Below are 13,879 nucleotides of genomic sequence, written 5' to 3' on the forward strand. Positions count from 1 at the left end.
GTTGTAATACAAATTTATATTGTATTATAATCACAGTTAAAAGGTTAAATTTGTTTCTTACCGATAGGGTTACTTTTGTGTAGTGGAAAATGTAGATCATTTTATGTGGTGCGGTGTGGTGTGGTGTAGGGTGGTGTGGTGTGGTGCCAAAACTGCAGTGGAAAAGGGGCTAAAGTGGGGTCCTTTAAGGAGTTCCAAGCGGTCCCTAGTAAAACGAAATTGGCAGAGAGATGGGGAGTGACAAGCAGCAAATGTCGTCGCGATCGGGATTCGAACCCGCGACACGCTGTCAGGCTGGCAATGCCAGCCCAGTAGATCTTCTTTCTTAATTTGTTTTTGGAATTGACAAAATCGTCTCTTATGTTGCATGGTCCCTGGAAGCAAATTCTTTCAAATAGTGCCAAGTACATATCATTTGTGGGGGCTTAAAAAAAAAGAGAGAAATGTAATTACTTTTAGTGCATGGCAGAATTGGTTGTTGGACTGGCCAAGCAGGGGCGTCACACCAAATTCTGGGCCCTGGGTACAAGGATTCACTGCGGGCCCCCCATGAATGTTAACTATTGAAAAATAGCAGATCTACAAGCTCGCAGCGCGGCACTCGGTGCCGCGCTGTGAGCTTGTATATCTGCTATTTTTCAATAGATAAAGTTATTAGGGCCCCTCCACCTTGGGCCCCAGTAACTCAGTCCCACTTTCCTACCCCTTGTGACGCCCCTGTGGTCAAGCACAATCCCTTAGTACCAGCCATGGAGTATGATGCTGGAGCTTATGTGTCCTAGGGATGAGACGATATGAACATTTCATATCACGATTATTGTGACAAAAGAAATCGCGATTTACGATATTATCGCGATAATCAAAATCCATTATCCTGGGGCGGAACATTTACCAAATGAGCTTGTACTGTAGATCGGCTATTTTTTGGCAAAGACATTTAATAGAGAGTGGAAAAAAAGACTATCAAGTAGAGGGTTTAAGTGGTACCGGATATGCAGCTCTGCAAATAAAAGGTGAATTGATCCCCAGTGCATGATGGAGGACGACGTCACGATAAATTAAATCTCCGCGATAAGATTATCGTGAGTGTTTTTGCCAGACCCATGAAATGGGTAGGCCTACATAAGCAAATGTCGGTCTGTCCGGGTTTTCTATATAAAGGGTATATATGATGATGACATGATGATGACATGCCTACAAAAGGCATGATGTCATAAATGATGATGACAGGCCCAGAGGGTTGGCAGAACCGGGGTCTGGCACAACCAGGTTGACCTGGTCTAGTTTAATCACGATAAACAATATTATCACGTATAGTCCCATCCCTATAGTGTCTTCCACTGAAAAAACGTTCTGCTGTAGTCTTTCTCATGCAAGTCTTTCCCTCTTTAAAGAACATTTAAGGTTAGCAGACTGAGAGCAGCTACGGTGCTGCTAGTGCTAGACTGCTGACAGGAGGTTCTGCCTCACCCAATTATTATTAGGGTTACTAAACACACAGAGAGAGACACGTGTGCGCGCGAGTGCGTGCACGCGCGCCCACACGCAGTAGCATTTCTTTTTTTTTGCTGATTCCGAGCAGATGGAAACGGTGCATGTCATTGCACTAACAAGGAGAAGAGACTTGCAGGCTACACACGCACGCACACGCACGCGTGCACACGCACACGCACGCACACACACACACACACACACACACACACACACACACACACACACACACACACACACACACACACACACACGCACACACACACACGCACACTGCTCCACTTCCCTTGCAGCTATATTTGTTACCACGCAATAATACAAGATGAAACTGAGAAACAGATACAGTATATATCCATAAATGAGTGGGATTTAATATTAATACTAAACACAAATACAGTGTGTGTGCGTGCGTGCGTGCGTGCGTGCGTGCGTGCGTGCGTGCGTGCGTGCGTGCGTACGTGCGTGCGTGCGTGCGTGCGTGCGTGCGTGCGTACGTACGTACGTGCGTGCGTGTGTTCCCTCATTTATTCATGCTTGTCTGCCTGCCTGCCCTGCTTGTTCATTGCTTGGAGCTGAGATTTCAGGCCATTCCTCACACCAGGGAACTCCCCCCCCCCCCCGCTCAACTGCACACTCCTCCAAAATAGCTCACCCACTCACACCTCACCAGTCCCCCAGCAGTACCTCCACATCTCAACTTGTATGAATGCTGAGTGAGTGTTGGGTGTTAGGGTCTGTCTGTACTGTAGGTTTTATAAATATTGTATCTAACCAATAGAAAGTATTAACAGTTTTACTGCCAGATGTTATTATTTATTTATTGGGTCTTGTGCCAGCAAAAGCAGCTTACCTTTGCGAGGTTATAGACAAAGATCTATTTTATTTTATTTATTTATTTTTTATTTTTTTCCTCATTACATAGTGCACTTTGGTCATACTAGCAGTAGAGGGCAGCCTCATGCAAGAATTAATGTGAAATGGCCGTGGTCGGCTCCCATCCGTCCAGGCCACTAAATCGCTACAGAGCAATAGACCCAGAGAAAATAACAAGGAAGCGTTTTGTTACTCCATTGATGCTAACGTCCAGTGGGTTTTTTAGAGCACTTTTACGGGAGATGTGTTAACGGTACACACCCGCGCGACCCCTCATCAGTTTACAGACATCAAAACAAGGTACAAAAGAACGAGCCAAAGAACGTACAATTGGCATCGCGCCGCCGTGAAAAATGGGGCGAACGGGAACGTCCAAAGCGGTAAAAGAGTTAACAAGACCTTGTGACTAAATAATAACCACTAGCAGTGGTGTAAGGCAGTGGTTCACAACCTTTTCAGGCCACGACCCCCCAAATAATGATATTTTAACTGGGGACCCCCCCAAAAAAAGAAAGACATCTGGGAACTCAGATTAGGGACCCTAATGCCTGACGAGCACTAAGAGTTGAGGCATTACATTTTTATGACACGGTTTTATTATGAAAATAGACGATCTGCATGCTCACGCATCGAATAGTGACTTTGATATTCTAATATTCTGTTCTGTGAATGTCCTTGTTCAAGGTTGTACTTTATTGTTACGTCTTTTGTACAGGTACATAAGAGTAGTATAAGGTAACTAAGTACATTTACTTAAGTACTGTACTTAAAGGGGCACTTTAGACGATGGATTCTGAACTTCCCACAGCTCTCCTAGGAGACTTGGACTGAGTAGAAAAAAATTGTGATATTTTATCATGAACATTAGCTCTTCCCACGCTTTGAACGTTAACGTTCGCCCCATTTTTTACAGAACCTCGATGCCAATACGGCGCTCGTTCGGTTCGTTCGTCTGATGACTGTAAGCTGATGAGGGGTCGCGCGGCCGTCTACTGTAAACACATTTTCCGCGGTGATGGTGTAAAAAATCCATTATGCGTTAGATCAACGGAGAACAATTCACTTCCTTGTTGATTTCCTTCGGCTGTAAGGCTCTGTGGCCAGTGACTGGTCTTCTTCTTCTTCAACACATAACAGGCAAATTCACATTCATTCTCGCATGACGCCGCCCTCTGCTGCCTGGCAGACCAAAGTGCACTATTGCACAACCAAAAAAAAAAATAAAAAATAAATAAATGTCTGTCTGTCTATCTACTATAACGTCGCAAAGGTAAGCCGCTTTTTGATGGCGCCAGACCCAATAAATAAATAAATAATCTGGCAGTAGGAGAGTTAGTGAGGACCTATTATATGAAGACAGGTTGAAAAGTGGTGAACTACTCCTTTAAGTAATTTATTTTGCTCTTTTACTCAATTATTTAAAACTCTAGTTACTAGTTACTTTGCAGTTATTAAATTATATTATTATTATTATAACATTCTTTAACCAATTTAGCCTATTTTAAGGCTCGTAGACCTGCTATTTTCAAATAATTTGTACTTTTACTTTTTGTACTTTAAGTACATTTTGATACCAATACTTTTATACTTTTACTCAAATAAATGTTGAATCCCGGACTTACTTAAATACACACACAGTCAAATCTGTGTTATGAGTGTACAAATGTAACCAAATGGACCCTTATGGGTCCATGTGACACTTACAGGTCCATTTGGTTACACTCTCATAGTTACAAATGGATAAAATTAACGTACTTTAATGTGTATAGTATGTGTAAATGTATGTGTGCTTGTGCTTGTGTGTGTATTGTATGTGGGCACATGTAAGCATATCAGTCGATGTATCTCTTGTTTTCAGTTTCTTTCTTTTTCTTTTGGTGTCTGACTCATTAAATGAGTCAGCAGGGCCGGATGTAAGCTCTAGTAGTAGGTGGGGCGAGAGGAAATGCCAGGGGGGCAACCTTTTTAGGGGGTCATAACGCCAGAAATGCATAAAAACCTATGCATTTTGGCACACTTATACCAATGACACACCACACCATGCTGTGTACAGTACAAGTCACAGAACTTAAGAAATAAAATACACAAAAAAGTTAAAAAAAAAAGAAAATCACAACTGTGTGAACTGAGCGGTGGTTTACCCACCTCATAGATCATGTGTACCGATTTTTGTGACATTTGAAGAAAATATGTAGGAAAAGGAGCAAAAAGTGTGTTTTGGAGAAAATTCAAGATGGCGGAAAATCTATCCTGGCGCAAATGGGCGTGGCCTATATGGGGAGATGCGTCTTGACCCAAGGAATCCAGGGAAAAAAGAATTTTAATTTTCCGATCTACGGTTCAAGAGTTACGGGGCAAAACGTAAAGTAGGCCGTTATAGCGCCACCATGAGGCCGAGTGATGTAATTATTTTTCGATTCATTCTTAAAATCATTATGAATCTCCTCTCCGAGGTTTGAAACTGTAGCTCCAATGGTTTACGAGAGAAAAATACTTGAAAGTGATTTCTTGCATTGTCCCATTATAAGTCAATGGGGACAATTAAGCGTCGTTTTTTGCCGATTACGTCGGCATGGTAAGGCGGATCGGAACGAAAGGTAATAGCACACCATTCCCGGCCAAGCCGCACATTTTGATGTATATATTGCGCGAGTGGCGTAAATGGTGCGGCACTAGTTACGCGCCGAAGTTTAGGCTACATACAGACACGGACGGAGACAGACAGACCCACACACACGGCCACGTATAGGAGCGTTGTGACCACCGCTCAAAAAAAACAACAAAAGGTTAAAGAAATGATAAATAATGTGATGACAAAAGACAGACATGTTACTGGTGTGATAGCTATATAAACTGATGTGATTGACAAAGATGAATGCAAATGATACTATAAACTGATAGATATAGATTGATACACTGATATGAGACTAGATGGATGATAGATATGATACTGGATAGATTGAGACACTGAGATGACACTAGATGGATGATAGATATGATACTGGATGGATAGATTGATACACTGATATGACACTAGATAGACAGACAGACAGACAGACAGACAGACATGACACTAGACAGACAATGACATTATATTTCCTCCAAATTTGCGACAAGGAAAACAAAAGCACGCATCTAGCTTCACTGAATATTCCAGCCATGGTCTTGACTCTTCCTCCACGGTACCAGCCCGGGCTGAATGCGCGTGCTGTCTTGCCAAAATGACGTTTTGGAAACACAAGATTAGCGGGCTGTGATGGTGCTGTTGTGCTTAAGCCAGTGCTGTTAGCAGCGGCCACTGCTGCGTCGTGTACGGCGAAGCTTTCAGCTTGTGTTGCCGTGCTTGTGGAACTCAATTGGGGGTTAGGGTTTGGGTCGGGTCGAGGAGCAGCAGCTCTACCTCCTGCTCCCTGTGTGCTGTTGTCGGCGGCCGCTGCTGCGTTGCGAACGGCGACGCTTTCAGCTTGTTGCCGTGCTTGTGGAACTCAATTGGGGGTTAGGGTTTGGGTCGGGTCGAGGAGCAGCTGTACCCCGAGTCGACGACGGCTCGGAGCCTGCCTCTGGACTGACTGGAGCCGTAGCAGCAGTGCTACTCGCGTCGCGAGGTTTAGAAACCAGAAATCGACGCATATTGACCGAAAGAGCCAGAGAAAGAGAACAGAAGTTAAAGTGAAACAAGCTGCAAGCACAACTAAAAAACAAACTGTTCCTTCTCTCGATTAGTTCCTTAATGCGCTGGATAAAACTGAAGTTAGTTGGCAACCAGAAGTGGTGCGTGTACTTGTCTGTCGAGACGAGACTGACTGCTGTTCCCTCCTACGCATTCAACGCATATCGGGGGCGGAGCTGCTGGCCTGGCTGGAACATTATTATTTGTTTTACTTCTTTTGAGGTGCAGAGAGGGAGAGAGATGGCATTGGCGATCGGAGTTTTTAAAATGTATATATAATGAAATGGTGTTGGTTTTGGTGGTGCGACAGCTGTAGCATAATATTAAAAAAAAAAAAAAAAAAACGAAATATATATATTTTTATTTTTTCATGCCATCTTGTTTGGTGGGGCAGACAGGGCATTTAGGGGGGCAATGCCCCCCCTTGCCTATGGGGAGATCCGGCCCTGTGAGTCAGACACCAATTTTGTGGGGCACAGCCACGTCCCTTGACCTCAAGTGAGTCATCCTCCGCTTCAGTGTGTGCTTTCGTAGAGAGTCAAATGACAATAAAGTTGAGCTGAATTGAATAGCATTATTGTAGTCGTTACAAAAGCCGTTCCTCCCACAGCAGAGAGCGATGGTCTACTGATAAAGGCATGTTTTATTACTTGGCCAGGGGAGCGTTTTACTGGAACCCTCCTTTCATTTCCTAGCTCACTGTAACACAATAATGGACCGCTGCTGCTGCATACCTGATTTGACTGGTGTGTTCTCAGGGACGTGCTGGCCATTGGGAAAAGCGGGACAACTCCCGAACGGCCGCTTCATTCCCGGCCGGTCCAGGCCGGCCATTAGGAAAAAAAATAAAAATAAAATGTCGGCCTTCGTTCCATTTTGGGGGCTGGGCGGCCAACAAAGTAAATCGTCACTGTCGGGCAGAAACCTTGTATCTCCAAGTTTCAAATTTGTAAATTTTTTCGCAAAGCAAAGCCCTGCTTCACCATACAAGGCCGTTGCACAAAAGTGGGGAAAACAGCAGATCTACAAGCACACCGCGAGGCGTTGTGTGCTTGTAGATCGGCTGTTTTCACTAGTTTAAATCATTTTTAAAATGATAAATACAAAACAAACCGTTTTGGACACACAAGGTTTCCACCCGACAACGACGAAATATAACTCATGTAATTGGCCCACTGGCTTGTCACTAGTCATGATCTGAAATGGCAAATCTTTGAGTAGCAGTAGCGCTATAGAGAGAGATCTCTCTCTGTAGCGCGCAATGAGGGCCCCTACAACTCTTTTTCCTGGGCTGAATCAGGGGCCCAGCACGTCCCTGTGTGTTCTCTGCCGCCAGGGCGCCAGGTAGGGCTGTCGCGATCGCGAGGCAGTGTTGTTTTTGACAGCAAATTTTGATTTAGTTTTAGTCATAGTCTTTGGAATAAAATGTCATTTAATTTTAGTCATAATTTAGTCACCTGAAAAGTTTTAGTTTTAGTCTAATTTTAGTCGACTAAATATCATACGTTTTTAGGCGACTACATCTACAGTGGATTTAGTCAACTAAAATGTTTTTTTGGCAGGCCTTGATGGCATTGTAATGACTGATTTGTGAGCTTGTAGATCTGCTATTTTCAGCACGCAACACCTAAGAGCAACTAAACATAAAATGACTCTCTTCTCCACTAGTCCCTCCCTAACGTTTTAGTCTAGTTTTTATTTTGTTGACGAAATTGTCAATATATTTAGTCTTAGTTTTAGTCATCACAGCTTAGTTTTTATTTAGTTTTCGTCAATGAAAAAAAAAAATCGTCATAGTTTAATCGACGAAATCAACACTGTCGCGAGGTAGACCTCACGATGGGCACTTGACGGAAGGGGGTATTAGGGCAGTGGCTTTCAACCTGTGGGTCGGGACCCCCAGGGGGCTCCCCAAATTATTTGGGGGGGGGGGTCCCCAGATGATTAACTTAAACTCATAGGCTCCTACAAATGTTGCCCTAAAATCATGCAAAGCGCTACACAGTATGTCTAGACTCATGATGTCATCAACATGGATCTGTCCCTTTTAGCGCCGGTCTATGACATCAGACATCTATGATGTCAGTCATCTCCATATTTGGGAAGAGTTACATTTTTGCATTTTCCCATTCAAGTCAATGGAGAAAAGACATTCTTTAATACATCCATATAAATTAGACTATATAACGTATAATACATCCATATAAATTAGACTATATAACGTATAATACATCCATATAAATTAGACAATATAACGTATAATACATCCATATAAATTAGACTATATAACGTATCCCTTAGCAAAAAGCAAGCAGGCGAGTCCAGATATAGCCGGTCGATTTGACATAATTATGGCTCAAGTGTGTGCCACCAAAACACTGGGAGGTAGCCTAGTTCCAGACCCTGAATCGCTAGCCACACCCCTTTAAATTTTTTGTTTTGGCGATTCAGGGGTCTAGAAGTGCTCTCATTGAAGAGGCCTGCCTCGGTTGAAAATCTGTACGGCGAATCAGCGTCGTGAATCAGCGTCTTGTGATCAGCGTTGGTGGGGGTTTCCCAGAACTCATGTGTGTTTCCAAGTACACCAGCGCCGCCGCTGTACCGTACCGCACATCGCGGTAAAATGCGGTAAATTGCGGTAAAATGCGATCGTATCGATCTCGCTATGAAACACCAGTAGCAGGCATGTTATGTTGTGTTTGATTACTAGTTTGTAGTGCTCCTATACTGACTGTTTCTTTGGTTAGCAAGTAGCACTAGCAAGCAACAGGCTAGCCACTAGCCAGCCACACTGAACCAATCGCTGAAGACTGCCTTTTTTTGGCAACGCCCATCCCTGCAATCGCCCTGGGGGGAAGCGACCTCAGACTGAATAATGGAGTGAAACGAAATGTCAATTCAGGCTGAGTGTCAGGCTAAGTGGGAGGAGTAGCGCGGCAAAATAAATGTGTATCTGGAAAGATGGAAATATGGAAGAAAGTCGGACAAGTACTATAGTAATTAGTGTTGTCAAAAATATCGGTATATCGATAAATATCGATACTGAAAAAATCCATTCGGTACAATACGACTTTTCCGTAGTATCGGTAGTATCGATACTACGTTTTACAGTTCGGTACGGCCATGCAAGCTGGAGTGTTCCCGAGCTGTGGCGGCTCTCTCAGCCCCCGCGAGCTCCTGCAGTAGCAGACCTACAAGCTCGCAGCGCGGCACTACCGTAAACTACATGATTGATGCGCAGCGAACTTTGGACCTCGGCTCATTTCACCTCCCGTTTGGCAAAGTCGGATGGCTTTGACAACATTGGACTTACCGGGCCGCGTGCGTGTGCGTTGTTCTCGCGAACATCGGCGTGGATGACGGGCGCACATGTGATCTTTAGCGTGGAAGTTTAATCCCAACAGCAACTGAATAGCCTAGCCCTAGGCTATAACGCTGGCTGCAATGGTTGTTTACAATGGACCGTCGCATCTGAATGAAACGGGCCGCAAAGCTTGATGGGAAATGTAGTGTTTGTTATTGTGCTTTTCACAGTCTGAATTGTGAATGTTGTTTTTGAATAGAAGTTGACTTTGATGGTTAATGCAATACAATACAGCAGAATGTTATCTCTGTATAAGCTTTTCTATAATAATTTTACAATAATAACGTTTTTCTTTATAAATAACTTAATATAATATAAAATATTTTGTCTTCAACATATTTTTTCCCAAAATGATAATTGAAAAATAGGAGTCGTCTTATAATCAGAGTCGTACTAAATTCGGGCTAATACGGTACTTTACAATTGCAATGCATGCCATGCACTCACTATTACTGTGAAAGAAAAATATTACTGTGAAAGAAAGTGTAATTATTTCTTCCAGACAGTTGATAGTTCATTTTTTTATTTGTGTATTTTTCTTTAAATTTTTGCACTAAATTCTCCGTGGTTGCGTGGTATCGAAAATGGTATCGAGTATCGAAATTTTTCAAAATATCGTATCGAAGTTGAAAATCCAGTATCGTGACAACACTAATAGTAATAGTAACTAATAAAAGAGTGGATTTTCAGGCATTTATAACATTGATAAATGTCTCAAGAATAGAATAGAATTGATTAATTGATTGATTGATTGAAGAAAACAGAGGTTTGCATAGGAAAAAGTACAGTTTCATGACAGTACAAATCACTGGTACAAGGTCAACTAAAAGGAGATCCTAGTAGGCTTTTCGGCTTATTTACACAGGAACCACTAAATAGAATAGAATAGAGCAGAAGTACTTGAGAATGGTTAGAAAAATACCTAGACTTTTGGGAAAAGAATAATACCGGAGCACTTCACGAGAGACTACCCACATAAAATACACCGGAGCACTGGACTGGTCTGCACGTGTGTTATTGTTTTGCAGGGGTGACTTGCAATACCCATGCCTTTCTCCTGCATGCACAGACCCACCAGTATGGGGTGGGCGATATGGAAAAAAATACAATATCACAATATTTTCCCAAAGCTGTATCACGATACACGATTTCATCACGATTCTTTTTCACATTGGCTTTTATGGTTATTTTTCAAGTTACTTGACAAAAAACTAGACTCTCTGGGTTCCTTTTGGGAGGTCTAAATTGAACTTTACAAGTTTGTAACTCTGACAGTATACAAATGATTACGGGTCCATTTGGTTTCATTTGTATACTGTCAGAGTTAAGTGGAGACCTTGACATCTTAAAGTTTGAGAACCACTGATTTAGACCAAAATGCAGGTTTAAATTGAATTCTGCAATGCATCTCTGAATTCACGATTAAACAGGAATTGTCCTCATAGGCATCCCTCAAATGTATCACGATACATACGATACCTCTGAAAAGGCATATCGTGGAGACATTGTATCATCTCCACGATAATTATCACCATATCGCCCACCCCTACCCACCAGGGAGGAGAAAAAAAAGGGTTGTTGTGACCCATTCGGGGTGTGCGTGAACCCAGCACAGGTATCAGGAAATGAAACCGTTGAGGACTTATTGGCCTGCAGTGTTATATGGAATCAAATGACTAGTGAAATGGTTTAAGTAGGAGGCTGTGGAGCCATGGAGCCTGCCATGGTCGAGTGAACAAATGCTTTCTACCCCATCTGGCTGCTTACGAGAGGTCCTTGGTGGGGTGTTAACTTACTCTGCTTACGAGAGGTCCTTGGTGGGGTGTTAACTTACTCTGTGTGTGTCAGGGACGTGCTGGCCATTGGGAAAAGCGGGACAATTCCCGAACGGCCGGTTCATTCCCGGCCGGTCCAGGCCGGCCATTAGGAGAAAAATAAAAATGAAATGACGGCTTTCGTTCCATTTTGGGGGCAGGGCGGCCAACAAAGTAAATTGTCACTGTCGGGCAGAAACCTTGTATCTCCAAGTTTAAAATGTATATTTTTTTTCGCAAACCCCTGCTTCATCATACAAGGCTGTTGCACAAAAGTAGTGAAAACAGCAGATCTACAAGCACACAACGCCTCGCATCGCATGTGCTTGTAGATCGGCTGTTTTCACTAGTTTAAATCATTTTTAAAATGATAAATACAAAACAAACGGTTTTGGACATACAAGGTTTCCACCCGACAACGGCGAAATATAACTCATGAACAGTAATTGGCCCACTGGCTTGTCACTTGTCATGATCTGAAATGGCAAATCTTTGAGTAGCAGCAGCAGCGCTATAGAGAGAGATCTCTCTCTATAGCGCGCAATGAGTGCCTCTAAAACTCTTTTTTCCCGGGCTGAATCAGGGGCCCAGCATGTCCCTGGTGTGTGTGTGTGTGTGTGTGTGTGTGTGCGCGCGTGTGTGTACGTGTGTGCGCGCATGTGCAAGTACTGTGTGTGCGTACTGTATTACGTGTGTGTGTGTGTGTGTGTGTGTGTGTGTGTGTGTGTGTGTGTGTGTGTGTGTGTGTGTGTGTGTGTGCGTGTGTGCGTGCGTGCGTGCGTGCGTGCGTGCGTGCGTGCGTGCGTGCGTGCGACTGAGTGCGATGTGTTTTTAAACCTCCCAGCTGTTCTGCTGTATTACCACGTCCAATCCGGTGCCACACATTCTCACGGTCACCTCACACATGCACACACACGTGCGCGCTCACACACACACACCCCCTTTGACCTCACCACAACAGCTGGAGGGCGACACATTTCCATAAGCTTTCATCAGTTAAGCCCTTTGCACACAGGTGCGTCTTTGCACCCAGTTCGATTTGTGCGTCTTGTCGCATGCGGTAAAAAACTCTTCACTCCTTTTATGACTCCTTTTGGGATCCGCAGCACCGATTCCGCACAGCATTGCACACCAAATCCAATGCGTTTTATTCATGCAGCAAACGAAAAAAAACGCAACTGTCCTGTGTGCAAAGGGCTTTACACAGACACACGCGCACGCACGCACACACAGATTCCAGTGATAGTGTTTGTCTGATTAGGTTTTATGTTCCGTTAATACTGCTAAGTCTTGGTGGGACAATGACTGGGTTGTTGGCGCTCGGAAACCATATCCCTCGCTTAACTCTCAAATACCTGGAACGCCCCCGAGTCGCGTTAGATTTTAACCACTTTAACCATTATTTTATGCTTTAACTTTAGAAAAATAGCAGATATACAAGCTCACAGCGTGGCACCGAGTGCCGCGCTGCGAGCTTGTAGATCTGCTATTTTTGAAAAAAAGTCGTGAAAATGAGTGCAAGTCTTTGAATATCTTTGACCCGATCTTTGACCCGACTTCCAAATCCTTCCTCTAAATCAGTGGTTCTCAAACTTTTTCATGTCAAGGACCCCCAAAATTACAGGTATTTAGCCACGGACCCCCATCTCAAAATATGTTGTTCCAGGGACCCCCCAGAAGCAAATATTTGAGTTACAAATGTTTGCTTTTAAATAGATATATTCAAAGACTTGCAAAAAAAAAAATCATGATTTTTCAAAAATAGCAGATCTACAAGCTCGCAGCGCGGCACTCGGTGCCGCGCTGTGAGCTTGTATATCTGCTATTTTTCAATAGTTAAAGCAGTCAATAACCCTAGGCCTAAATGGGTTAATATGGACCCTAATCTCCTTGAATCTCACACTGGACCCTTGAGCGGGTCCAGTGTTGCACTGTCAGGGTCTGTTCATTCAGAGGTGGCCAAGGGGACAACTGGGAGGCCTCTCGGTGGCTGGGGAGTGGACTGAGGTGAACCAGCGCCGTGTGTTTGTGACGCGTGTATAGGGCTGTCACGATTATGCAGTGGTGGAAAAAGTACTCACATTTTGTACTTAGGTAAAAGTATCAATACTGCACTGCAGATGTACTCCGTTACAAGTAAATGTCCAGAATTCAAAATGTACTTGAGTAAAAGTGTGAAAGTATTGGCATCAATAAGTACTTAAAGTACCAAAAGTAAAAGTACAAAATGTTTGAAAATAGCCGATCCACAAGCTCACAACGCGTCACATCGCGACGCGTTGTGAGCTTGTAGATCGGCTATTTTCAAATGGCCACCGTATAAAATCAGGCTTAAAGGGATATTACACTTTCAAACAAACTTTTAGGTCTAATCAGGCTTGTATGAACACCCTGAACAGTTTTTAATTTGCTTCATTCAGTATTTAGATATTTGATGTAAATGTTACCAGCTCCAACACGCCCAGGCCCTCTCCACATACACACCCATTGTAACTTCAAACTCCATTTTAACCATGATAGATTCATTAAAAACACACATTATTTTTTCTGGTGACTCATAATACCCTCCTAATACGTGAGCAGACCGTGTTTTTTCAATAACTTTTTTCATTTATTTTTAATAATTCTTTGGGAAAATGGAAAACATTAAATACAATAATATTTTAT

The sequence above is a fragment of the Nannobrachium achirus genome (assembly GCF_963921795.1).
Source record: "Nannobrachium achirus genome assembly, chromosome: 23".
NCBI lineage: Eukaryota > Metazoa > Chordata > Actinopteri > Myctophiformes > Myctophidae > Nannobrachium > Nannobrachium achirus.